Here is an 11,200-nt window from a genome sequence, read left to right as displayed (position 1 = left end):
CACGAACGGTCTGGATCATCCTAATCTTTCCACAACATTGCTCAGAACTCGTTAGGTGCTTTACCACATGTAAAAAAGGCTGACCCAATATGAATGGGCTGCTACTCCACAGGCCGACATGTGCCTCCTGTCGTTGATCGGGCCGCCGTGGGCTTTCCCATGAGTAGGCTTGCGACCTTCGCGTGATGTCTTTGATCGGGCCGACGTGGGCAAGCTGTGTTGTCTTGATGTCCTCCTCGCATTGCAGCGGCGGCGCAGTACCGACGTAAATGCGGGGCGAGACCGGGGACGCCTCATGTTCCTCTGCGTCGCAGGACAATCCTCATCATCTTCTGCGACGTCGACTAGGCAGTGTCGGCGGCCACACCTCCGGCAACCAGCCTTCGTTCCCGTCTTCAGCCCAATGATATTTCCACCCCGATACAAGATGAAAAGGCGGTGGGCGTCCCATTTGGATCGCAGGTGAATGGCGGGGGGTCAAGCCGATTCGGCGTCCTGGGCCCTGCGACTGCACCGGCCACCGGACTCTGGCGCGTTCCACTCTTCAGGAATCAGGACGGGATTTTATTTCGTTGTTTCTGATGCTATGTTTTGATTCAAGTTTCTTCTTGCTTCTAGATCGAGCCTGGAAGCAAGGATGCAAGACCTAACAGGTGTGAGGATAAATCTTTTCGTCTCTAGAATTAATTATGTGTACCCTAATGTCAGGTTGATAAATGTTGTGTCCACCTCCAGGTCCCGACTAAAGGTGTTTGTCTGACTATTTTTGTGGCAGTCACTATATTGTAAGTTAAACTTTCAGATGATGACATTGATTCTGCAACAAATCTAATAGCCTAAATCCAATGCATGATTATGTGATCTGTGTGAAACATAGAGCTGATGCTTCATTCTAAGTAGCAAAGGGCGCTCTCCTGTATATTCCATCTAGAATTAACCCCCAACGAAGGTAACTGTATTGTTCGTGACTTTGCACCCTGCCATCTTGCTTGTTAGAATTTCTCTTCTCCCTACTGTTTAGTGATAAGACAAGCTGATTTATCCAGTTAAGAGTATAATTAATCTTTATGCAGCGTGTTTAATATTCTGCAGCGCACAAACTGCTTGTATGTTTTGGAATGTCATTATTGTGGGGGAAATGGTTAAAAGCTCAAGCCCTTAGCTCAATTCAGCAATGAGGGTCTTGTGGATACCTGCATTACTTCAGATAGTGATCATTTCCTCTTCCAAACTAAGATTGTCAGATCAAATTGTTAGGTTGGCATTTTATTATCATTCGGATACCACAGTTAATGATTTCCTTTAGTTCCACTGTAGCATGGTGTGATTATCAGAAAACAGTCCTCAGGAACCATTTGAGTGCTAGAGATATTAACCGACCAATGGATTGAAAAAAAAAAATCAAACACTAGCCATGGCAATATTTGTTGGCAGCCACCATTATCTCCATGGGTACCTCTGGATCTGGTGTTGTGACTACAATTTGGTTTGTGCAGCTTATTGAACATGGTATTTTAGATAGGTATGTTTCGTGCTTTGTAAGATTTTGTACTAACAGAATGTGGTTCTCCAAATTGCATATATAAACCTAATGTTATTTTACTTGTACAGATTACATGAAATTTGTAACTATCCATTCCTACAAGGGCTTGATAGCTCATGTTGATGATCTACCATCACCAACCACGAATAGCCCACCGGTTGTGAGTTCCTCCAATGGTTGACATCGTCGACATTCCAGCGGCAAGAATAATCATAGCAAGACTAGGTGCAATTATTTAGTGTCATTATAAAATTACGTGAAAAAAACTCATGGCTTCATATGTAAATTGCCGTAGCTGTGACAAGGTAATTGCATTTCATCTTTAATTAAAGCTAACTTTCGAACACTAAGCCAAAAAAAACTTACCTACTATTTTCAGCATGTATGCCACAGATTTTGTGTATGCATTCAAAAATAAATGATCTAGAGTAAACAACTAGCTTAATCCTACTAATTTTTTTTTATGCCAGTACCTTTTGCTACTGTATATGTACAATTTGTGCTCATAGTGCTAAAAATTTCAATGCCTAAGATAGTAAAATTAACTGGGCATCCTCAAATATTTTCAGCAGCACAATTAATACCTTGAATTGATAATGTTTATATAACACGGAAGGCACTAATAAGCGGCTCTTTCACCTTGAATCATAATTTCTATTTCATTGATTAAATGGTGTCCTTTTCAGCTGTTATTTGTGAAAAGATCAGTTTCTTTTTGTTGCATTCTCCAAACGTTTATCCTACCTCTTATTTGTTGTATTACCTTGAAAGCCTGATGAGTTGTATATGTGATTATTTTTTTAAAAAAAATAATAATGAAGTGAAGAATATTTTAGTAAGTTCTTAATAAAAAATCAAGTATATAAAATCTCCACAATCCATGTGTGAGTTCCGCTATTTAGGCTTTACTGTGGAGGAAAGAGAACTATTCACTTTTTAGGATCTAATAACCCCAGATTGAGATATACACAAATGAATCTCTACGATCTAAGAGATGCTTCATGGGACAAATTATATGTCACGACGTAGAGACCTTTTGCAGCTGCGTGACCCCCCGTTTATTTGGTGGAATCCCAGTTCGCTTCCACCGTTCTACTGTAGGCAATGTTGATGGCGTTTGGTTCTTCCCTCCTCCTGTGCTACTGCAGCCAACTGTGGCAATGGCATTGGTTTGGATTTTTGTTTTGGAATCAATGTTTTTAACATGATTTGAATGAACATTTTTTATAAGTTCATAATACTAGAATCCAATATCTATAAATTGGCCACACCCGGCGTGTGAGTTCCACTATTCAGGCTATAACTTTGCCTGTTGTTTTCGTTATCTTCTAACTACTTGGTTCCTATGGAAAGTTAATTAGGAAAATGTGTGAGAAGTTCGGAAGGAATAGTTTCAAGGAGCTGCATTAAGAGTGTGTGCTGCAAATCTTTTTTTTTGTTTTACCCTATATTCTGTGATCTCATCAGTGGCTGATAGAAATAGATTAAGTGCAGACAATTGCGTTCAGATGCACATAAGCCTTTTCATCTTAGCTTTTTTAAATGCTTGCCTTAAGATGAGTAGGGATAAAATTGTATTAAGCGTATCTTTCTAGGTGATACTTACTGAAGTAGTACGAAAATATTTCAACGGTTCACTTGGGGTGCAGGACTGCGAATGTCACCGTTCTCCTGCTATTACTGCACCTTCGGTGTGTATACTGAAACACCATTTTAGTTTGTGTCCCTGATGTGTTGCGCAGTAGCCTTTACAAAGTGTAGCCTAGGTTACACTATTTACAAGCTTAGTCAGTTGGATTTCACCATTAGTAGGTTCAATTAATCTTGATAAAGTGCTATGGTTTTATGTTAAATATAATTCTTTCACTTGCACAATATGATCAGTCAGGATTCTGCTGGTGTAAGTAGGACAATATTTCAAGGCTTTTCCCTATTACTTTTCGCATGGTACATAGGATGCATATTTCAGTCCATTAAATTTTTTAATACTACTTCTGTTACTTGTGGTACGCCTAGGGGTTTCACTGAAGAGTGATTCCCCTGCTAACTTCCCTTTTCTCCATATAGAATAGATATTGAAGGACTGAAAAAAATATTATTGTATGATCCACTACTTCGATACTTATACAAATAAAAGCTGCATCATTCTACTCTCGGTACGTGTTGTTTGTAGGTTCAGGAGACACAAAAACTGAATATTCAAGGTCTTCATTAATTACTTACTCATATAATAGTGATAGTACAATTGTTATTTGTAATTCATTGAGACAATAAGTTTGTGATTTGTTGATATAATTTTATCAAATTAGAGTGTATATATACAAAATGTTCAATCACTGCTAGCATATCATTTTAAGTTGGGCAACAAGAAGTCTTATGCATAGTAATATTTTATGAGTTGGTATCATTGTTCATATTTTCTGAAAATATTCTATTGTTTTTCACTGAGATGGACAGGCGCAGCAACGCGCGCTACAATGGTCTAGTTATGTGCTAGAACACTTTAGAGGAGAAGAGCTCCGACATGTGACAGACCATTTTACAACTTTAAAAATGTTGCCTTATAATTGTATCTACGTGTACATATGTGTTTGCTTCATGTTGCTATGCTCATTCTCTTGTAGATAAGTAACATCAATTTAGGGCGAGTGACAAAGGATTAATTTGTCAATGCCTACAGATTGTAGACTAGGGTTTTGCTAGAAGTAGAGGGCAAGTAGATCTCGAAGGTTCAGGCGAAAAGTACTCGACTATTATGAAAACTAGGGTTATGTTGACAATAGATTCGATCATTCCTTTGTCCCTCGACTCCCCCTTATATAGGAGGCGGAGCCGAGGGTTTCGTAGTACACAAGTTACAGAGTTCGGGAGGGTTTCGTATCCAACCCGTAAGATTACAAATCTCTATATTTCCTAATACAAACTATCTTTCCTTAACACTAAATGGGCTTCCAAGTCTTCTTATTCTTCGAGTCTTGGGCCTTGATTAAACTCCGGGTACCATCTTTGGCAGGCCCATTGGGGATGCCTATGTCAGTAGCCCCCGAGATTTTTCTTGAATCGAAGAATCAAGGAAAATCTCCAATTTTACTCATTACATAATCTTTCGATATGCAATCACTATTTTGTACAGGGATAACGGTAATTGGGGCTAGTTCATCTGACGGATCAGGTACTAGTTAACTGCTCTAGTGGCAATCCACAAAAACCTACTTCAAAATCACGTCCCTGGACATGATCTCGGGATACTGGTGTAAACTTCGACAGGTGCCACTTAAGGTCTTACCATTCTGTCGAGTCCCAAGTCATATTTTATCGGGTACCTAACGCGTCCGTTAGGATTTTTCTTCGTATCCGTTGATACGGAAAATAGTAGCAATCCGCCGTCCAGAGATGGTGCCACGCCGCTCAGAACAGATCTGGGGTCTTACCTTCGCAAAGTTTTGCGGCATTCAGAGATTTATTCGCGACTTTTAGCGCTCTGAGAATATTTTGTCGAGTGCTTTTCGACTGTTGGAATGGCATATTTTATCGAGTCATATTTGATGACTTATTTTGTCTTCCCGATGGGAGTATATGTAGAGTTATCTGTGTAACTCGAAATATACTCACTCTTACCTCTTTCTTGTACTAAAAATTCATCGGGCACGCGAACAGCGTTCCCGATGGGAGTAGCCCCCGAGGCTACAGCCAAGGACTTGTACTTGGGTGTAGGCTCCACAGATTAGTATTCCTTGCCGCTATATTTTTAATCCTTCTCGATATTTTTATATTTATCGGGTGCGCGACCAGCGCTCCCGATGGGAGTAGCCCCCGAGGCTATGAACAAATACTTGTATTTGATCATAGGCTCTTGCCATTTCTATTTTGTCATACTTGAAATTTTCTCTTTTCCAGAAGTAGCCCCCGAGCGTTTGGGCAAAAACTTGTATTTGATCAAAGGCTCCCGAGATAATCTTGGGTTGTCGATAAACTTTTGAAGCCTCATAGTCGAGCTTTTCTTTCACCTTGACGACGTCATTGCTGATGATAGCCACGATTTCTGTTTTGGAAACATGCCATTACCGCTTCTTTCACTGCCTTGTGGGTCCAAATTCCTCATCTGATGGACACGTCGTGCAAGTGGGGGACACATGTTCTCCCCTTTTTCTGGCACATGTTCTGTAACCTCGTCAATGTTAAAATACTTTTTTACCCTCGTCCCCACGTGGTTATCATCTCCCGCATACTTTTTCCATCCAACGGTCCGCCGCTTCACCGCACCTCTATATAAGATCTCCTTCTTCTTCCTCGAGCACTTCCGCTTGCGCCGTTCCCCTGCTTCTACCTGCAAAACATCCTCTTGCGCCCCAGAATTCTCAGAGCTCATCCCTTCGCTGCTGCATTCCTTCGCCATTGTTGATGCCACCTCGTCGCTTGACCAGGCACAGCACGCCAGATTCATCGATGGCTGCCGCGGATCTAGGAGCTGCGGAGTGGGAAAGGTCCAAGATCACGAACCAGGACCTGAATCTCTTGAAGAAGCTGGGGATTAGCAAGAAACCCAAAGCGGTGTGCTTCCCCAATGAAGAAAGCTACCCAACCCCTCCAATGGGGTATCGGGTAAGTTTTGTTGATCATCTCATCCGCGGTCTTTCCGCCCCCATTCACCCTTTTCTTCGAGGGTTGCTTTTTGTTTATGGTCTCCAACTTCACCACCTCACGCCCAACTCTATCCTTCACATTTCCATCTTCATCACCCTCTGCGAAGCCTTCCTTGGTGTCCAGCCTAACTGGGCATTATGGAAGCGCATTTTCTTCTGTCGTCGTAATGGTTCTTCCAATGTCGCCTATAATATAGGCGGCGTTGTTATTTCTGTTCGCTCTTCCGTCAACTACTTCAACGTCAAACTCCCTGACTCCGTTCAAGGGTGGCGCAAAAAGTGGTTGTATATTCGGGAAGAAAACCATGGATGCGCTGAAGACAATATCCCTCCTTTCGACGGTGCCGAGAAGATCCTTCGCCGGCGTTCTTGGGACGCAGAAGCTACTGAGGAAGAAAGAACTTCGACGGAGGCTCTGATGACTCGCATCCATGAGTTGCAGAATACTCGTGAAAAAGAGTTATCAGGCATCCAAATTACGGCATATTTCCTTAGGACTAGAGTGCAGCCTCTTCAGGCTCGCAAAAACCCTCTCTGGAACTATGCTGGCGATGAAGACACAGATCGTTTGTCGACGAATCTGGAAGTCAAGGATTTGGATAGGCTTGTCCGAAAAATTTCATCTCTCAACAAGAAATATCCCATCCCTTCCACTTATCGTGTAAAACCATACAGCGCCACCAATGCGCTTCCTAAGGTAAACATTGTCGCTTAATTTGTTATTGCTTTGCTATTTTTGTTGTTACTCCTTTTTTTTTGACATCCTTTCTTGTTTATATACAGGACCATCCAAATCTTGTTTCGCTTCCTCCCCTTCCTGAATGTGGGGAAGTCGAAGAAAGGGCGGTTATTTCTGATGATAACCAAGATGCCCCCTCTTTTGCGACTGAACCCGCAGATTCTCGAAAATCTACGGGATCTGATGAAAAGGAGGCTGCCTCTGAAGCCACTGCGTCGGCACAATCTCCTCCTCCTGCTGTTTCTCCAAAGAACAAAAGGAAAAGGAATGATGCCGAAGATTCCGGCACCTCCAAGCCCGAAGAAGCCGTTCCTTCCCGCCAGAAGGCAGCTTATGATCCATACCTCAAGACCCTCATCAGCTCGTAAGTTCCTTCTCTCTGTTTATTTGCACTTGAAGATTTTTGTCTATCTTGATTTTTATGTTGTCGACATTTATTCGTAGTGATGATGAAGAAGAAGTACCAACTGCTGATGTGGCTGCTCGAACGAGTACGTCACATACATTAGTCGCCTCGGAGACGCCAGTTGAAGGAGAAGAAACTTCGCCTCCTCAACAAAATGTCGGCGCTGCTACTCCTCCTTCAAGCCCCCTTGTTCCTTCACCAAAAAGGGCAAGGGTTGAAACGATCCCGGAGCCTACTCTTCAATTGAGTAGCTCCTCTAACCCTCTCTTGGATGATGTAAGTTCTTAATTTGCTTGTCGCTGTCTATATTTTCTCTATTTGCTTCTACGTGCCGTCATTTTTCTCATACCGACATTTTCTTTCTTTGTCTTTCCTTGACAGCCTACGATCAAAGAGCTTCTTCGCATCGGTGCCCAATTTGTTGGGTACCGTGATTACGCCAGTAAAACTGAAGGTAGTGCCTGGCTGCTTCTTTTTGCTTCTGCTTCCTTACTGCTTTGTTGTCGACGTTTTTAGCTAATCTTGTCTTTCTTTACAGAAAAACTGGCGGAAGCCAACGAACATGCTGACACACTTGCTCAAAAATTAGAGCAATGTGAAGAGGCTCGTAAGAAAGCTGAGTCAGATGCTGTTCAAGCTAGGCGAGAAGCTGACAAAGCCAAGGCTGATGCTGCTAGTGTCGGAGATCTTCGGAAACGTCTGCACGCTGCCGAGACTTCGTTAAGCGAGCACATAACTGCACAATCTGCTCGCGAAGAAGCGATCACCAAACGTATAAGGACACAAAATCGCCACTTTGTCAGTAAGTATCTGCACCACTTCATATCCTTTGGATTTTTCTTTTTTGCACTTGTTTGTTGATCGGATTTTTCTTTTTATTTTGACAGATAAGACCTCTCAAGAATTTGAACTTGAAGATCCCGACAATGATCCTCTGCTTGACGCCGTTTCGTTCCTTGAATTTCATGGGACGAGAAGCGCGTGAGGGCATTGATGAAGCCGGAGACGAGGCTGTCGCGGCTCTTCCCCTACTTCTTCCCGAAGAAAGAGGAGCCCGCAACTTTCCTTACTCTTGCCAAGTGCTTCAATCCTCCCGAAGATCTTGGGCTGAAGATGCGCCATGAAAATATGAAGGTTGCCATTGAAAGCACTGTTGCCTTGGTTGCTGACAGTCAACAAACCATTGACTGGGCGAAAGTGGGCAACACGGAGTAGATAGAACAAGAAAAATGGCGATCATTGATCAAGGCGACGAAGCTGAATACGAAGAAAATCCTGGCCTATCTCGGGATCAAACCATCTTCGACTCCTAGCTCGTCAAGGCCGGAGGTCTAATTTAATGCTCTTTTGCTTTGTTTTTAGTTTACCTCCTCCTTTTGGTACTGCCGCCATAGTGCTCCTGGCGATGATTAGGTCCTCTAGAGATCCTTCTTTTGTAACAGACATGTATATATTATGAGAATGAATGGAAATCTATCTGTCTCAATGATTGATGTCGACGTTTTTCTATTTTTCAGTTAATTTTTGACAACTATACGTCAATTCCTGGTCCTGCCGAAGTTTTTCCTTCGTCCCTTCCGAAGAAGACCTCTGTCCCTGTTAATTTTGTTGACGATTCTACGAGTAAGGATTTGACAGAAGAATTGGAAGAACTTCGAGGACAACTCCAGTCCGTGAAGAAGCAATCGCTTATGCTCATGGAACAATCTCAAAAATCTTCTGAAAGGGAAAAAATTGCACTCCAACAAGCTCAAGCTGCCATCGCTGAGAAGGACTTTGCCGTTGCTGAAGCTGCTGCAGCTATGTCTCGAGAAGATTCTATGCTCCAGCTGCTGTTGACGTCAGAAACCCACCGGCGGGCAGTGACTGGCCAACACCGTAGAGCCGGGAATGACTAGGGCTGCGGCTGGCCCCAGTCCCTCAGAGCGACGGCCCGCAAAGCCTCCTGGTCGCGCGCCGATGCGGGTCGCAAGGGCGTGCCACCCGACCTATACCCGGTCGGGAAGGTGTGGATGATGCCTCGCTTAGTTTCCTGCGAGGCACACACGTACACGTTAAATACGAGCCTCGATCGGCTCTCGGGTTATCCCGTGAATCGGCTCATGGAGCCGATCCACCCATGATTCGTCCAAGGTGGCCGAATATATGGTGGTCCTGCTTGATCAAGATAAAGCATATGAGATCCACGACGATCTAGGGTTTTCACCGCATAATCGGATCATCCTACTCACGATTGGGCCTCGCGCTCACGCACGGTAAACGTAAGCCAGCCCTAGACAAGGCCTAAAAACCAACACTAGGTTGATCCTCGGAACGTCCTGTCTAGGGGCAGCAAACTACACCTCGCATGCCGCTGGATCCTCCAACCCTTTGTAAGGCCTAACTATTGCAGATATTAAACTAATCCTTGATGAATCAAGGAGCGACCATAACGGATCAGATCTACTAAATAAAGATCAAGCGGGGTGCCGCCCCTGCACCCATGATGAGGCACAAGGACGGCTAGACGCGCAAGGGTTGCACTACGCGAGCATATGATGCTAAGAACGATGCTAACCCTAACGCGTCTACGATAACTACGTTGCTCGCCATCAAAAAGGCTTCGATACGAGCAACGCATGAACAACTAGGCAGGCTCGTGCTGCCTAGATCGCGAGATGCGATCTAGGCAGCATGGTGTTTACCGGAGGAACCCTCGAGACGAAGGAGTTGGCGATGCGCCGAGATTGGTTTGTGTTGAACGTTGGTTGTTGTTTATTCCATAAACCCTAGATACATATTTATAGTCCAGGGGACTTTCTAATGTGGGCGTGCACCCAACCGTGCACGAGATAAACTCTAACTTCTACGTAGCCTACTATATTTAAGATACACGGGCCAACTAACCCAAACTCCGCGTATAAAGGCCGATTCACATACAGATTCTTCACGTCCATCTTGATCGCGGCCCACCTCTGACTCGGTCAAATTCCGGTGATAACACATGCCCCCCTGGTTTTGATAATGATAATTGCAAAACCATATGCATTCTTCGAAGGGTCATGTCGTGGAAGAACCGCCGCAGTTTCCTTCATGATGACGCCTTGCCTCCTCGTCTTCCCTGCATGACTTGGTGATTCTGGCATTACGTCCTCGGGAACTGCTTAGGTATTAAACCACGTACTTTCCCTTTATTCAGCCACTCCTTGTGGCTTCACCGTCGGCACACCGAAAAAACCCACCTCCACCGCCATGACCTCCTCTTCGTCCTCTTCCTCATCAGGTCTTGCCACCCAATCCTCCACCTCCCGCGAGCCAACGCCTGAATGGGGTCCACAGGAGGCCCATGCGGCCGACATCCGCCGCGCCATAGCCGACGGGGACGAGTCGACCCACGACTCCTTCGTTTGGTCCGAAGACGACCAATCTTTAACGGACGGGGAGAGCAACCTTCGCTTCCCTGCTGTCGGACAGTCGGAGGAGGAAAGCGACGACGACGGCTTCTCCTGGGACGGCTACCCCTCCACCGAAGAGGTGAAGGAAGAGGAGGAGGATACCACCTCCTCCGACGAACCGCCGGCCAAGCGTCTCTGCCCCTGGGCGGGCAACATCTGCGACTTCGACAACGACTATGGCGACGCTAGCGAAGAAGATGAGGACACCGAAGGCCCCGCCGGTGGTTTCTCCAGCAGTGAGGATGAGCCGGCCGGAAGCAGCGCTGATGATGGCGAGGATGAGGACAGCAGCGGCCCTTAGCTAGGATAGAGTTAGGAGCAGTAGATGGGACAAAGTCCCTCCTAGCAACTCCCCGTGAGAGCAATCGGCTCTGTATGTAAGAAATCTCCGCTTATCAATGAAGAAGTTCCTTTTAACTTGATTTTGCCGATTTC

The sequence above is a fragment of the Lolium rigidum genome, chromosome 3 (assembly GCF_022539505.1).
Source record: "Lolium rigidum isolate FL_2022 chromosome 3, APGP_CSIRO_Lrig_0.1, whole genome shotgun sequence".
NCBI lineage: Eukaryota > Viridiplantae > Streptophyta > Magnoliopsida > Poales > Poaceae > Lolium > Lolium rigidum.
Note: the sequence above shows the minus strand (reverse complement) of the source record.